At 45.7% G+C, this 2,500-nt stretch overlaps 1 non-coding gene across 1 annotated transcript; it reads right to left on the reverse strand.

Moving 5' to 3' along the window:
* Positions 1 to 240: 240 nt before the first annotated feature.
* Positions 241 to 395, reverse strand: LOC126927699 (5.8S ribosomal RNA). The gene has a single exon (XR_007715786.1). It is a non-coding gene; the product is annotated as a 5.8S ribosomal RNA (ribosomal RNA).
* Positions 396 to 2,500: the final 2,105 nt, after the last annotated feature.

The following is a 2,500-nucleotide window of genomic DNA, read 5'->3' on the forward strand; positions in this document are numbered from 1 at the left end:
GAATTGCACGGTCTCGACACGACCGCGACGAACGCCGACGAGCGTCCAACAATCGCTCGTACGTCGCGTACGTTCTCTCGCGTCCGCTCTTGTTCGTATCCTTCTTCGTGCGCTTCCTCCGACTCTGAAACGTTCTACGTATCGTAAGAACGACGGCGGGTTGTCGAAGGCACCAAGGGACAGAGAGAGACAGATAGAGAGGAACGACACGCAACGCAAGCAGTCTTAGGTTTACGTGAGCAACCCTCAGCCAGGCGTGGTCCAGGAATTGTATCCGTGGACCGCAATGTGCGTTCGAAATGTCGATGTTCATGTGTCCTGCAGTTCACACGTTGACGCGCAATTAGCTGCGTTCTTCATCGACCCACGAGCCAAGTGATCCACCGTTCAGGGTAATCTTTTCATATATTTTTTAAAACTCTTGTACTCCATGTACTCTTAATACTCGGTTCGAGCGAAGCCGAGATCCGACACGACCGACCAACGGGAATCGGACGCGCAGAAGTCGCCGGAAGATCGACGACACGAAAACCTTTTCGGTCTTTTCGCACCGGCCGAACTTCTTCAAAGTCCCAACGTCCCGTCGCATAGTTCCGTTTCTAGAAAACGTTCCACCGACCAAATAAACGCTTAATCCCGACGTAAAACGTCGAGATACGTCCATTTATGCAAAAATATTCCTACCTTGTAACACTTTTAAGCGAGATAACTCGAAAAAACGTGTTCGATACGGAAATTTTTCCATGTCCCAATGTGCAATTCGAAACTTTTTAGAACGTTTCAAGAACAAAATTAACGCTTAATCCCGATGTATTTAATTAGAATATATCGATTTATGCCAGAATATACGTACCTTATAACGCTTATTATGGAATTAATGCGAAAGGAACTTTCGGTACTTTCGGCACTTTTGGAGCAGTGCGAAACAATTCAAAGTGCCAACGTCCCAGTCAGCTAGGTCCGGTGGAAAAAATTTAAAAAAAAAATAAAAAGAAACCGTTACGTTCGGCTAGACGGCGTCGAACAATAACGATTTCTATAAAAATTTCCATACCTCGTAACGCTTTTTGAGGAATTATTTCGAAAGGAACGTTCGGCCTTTTCGTACCTGGACGAGAGAAATTTCAAAGTTCCAACGTCCCAGTCAGCTAGGTCCGGTGGAAAAAAATTTTTTAAAAAAATAAAAAGAAACCGTTACGTTTGGCTAGACGACGTCGAACAATAACGGTTTCTATAAAAATTTCCATACCTCGTAACGCTTTTTGAGAAATTATTTCGAAAGGAACGTTCGGCCTTTTCGTACCGGGACGAGAGAAATTTCAAAGTTCCAACGTCCCAGTCAGCTAGGTCCGGTGGAAAAAAATTTTTTAAAAAAATAAAAAGAAACCGTTACGTTCGGCTAGACGACGTCGAACAATAACGGTTTCTATAAAAATTTGCATACCTCGTAACGCTTTTTGAGGAATTATTTCGAAAGGAACGTTCGGCCTTTTCGTACCGGGGCGAGAGAAATTTCAAAGTTCCAACGTCCCAGTCAGCTAGGTCCGGTGGAAAAAATTTAAAGAAAAAACAAAACGAAACCGCTACGTTCGACTAGATTACGTCGAACTATAACGATTTCAATAAAAATTTCCACACCTCGTAACGCACTTTAAGGAGTTATTTCGAACTTTAAGGAGTTATTGCGATTATTTCAAAGTCCTCGCGGTACCACGTCGGGACGCGATACGCTCTTACGCGTTGCTCGCTCGCTCCGCTCGCTCGAAAAAAAATATGGACCAACCCAAAACCAATCCCTTTCGCGTTCGTTCTTCGATCTCGTTCGAATCTCGGTTCGAACGCGATCGGGAACGGTTTTAGGTTAGGCTAGAATCGTACGAGCGAGCGCAGCGAGCGAGCAACGATCGAAATTTCCACGCTGTAAGCGTACTAGATATTTTCCTATCCCTGTACGTTTTTTTTATCCGTCGTACTCTCTCCGATCGAAGGAGAGTCATGGACGAAACGTAAAAAAAGGGGAAACGAAACGAGAGGAAACGTTCGACTGCGTGCGCGCGCGCGCACGGCGCGTCGCTCCCCACCTCGTACCTTAATAGATTGCTACCTACTCCGCCACATACCCGCTAGCGAGGGGTTGCGCGCGCAGCGCTAGCGCGAGCGTCCAAGTCCAGCGGCGTATTGCTTTGCGTTCGTACGCGTCGTTATTCCATTGGAATAAAAAAAATCGCTACGTACGATCATCGTGCTTCGGCACGGCCGTACGTAGCGAGATTTATTTTTCGAGCGCCAGCGACAAAGTCCAGCGGCGTATTGCTTTTTATTTGGACTTGGAAAAAAAAATCGCTACGTACGAACATCGTGTATATGCACTATGCCGTACGTAGCGAGATTTATTTTTCGAGCGCCAGCGACAAAGTCCAGCGGCGTATTGCTTTTCATTTGGACTTAAAAAAAAAAATCGCTACGTACGAACATCGTGCTTATGCACTATGCAGCACGT

This window comes from Bombus affinis, unplaced genomic scaffold, assembly GCF_024516045.1.
Source record: "Bombus affinis isolate iyBomAffi1 unplaced genomic scaffold, iyBomAffi1.2 ctg00000200.1, whole genome shotgun sequence".
Classification (NCBI taxonomy): domain Eukaryota; kingdom Metazoa; phylum Arthropoda; class Insecta; order Hymenoptera; family Apidae; genus Bombus; species Bombus affinis.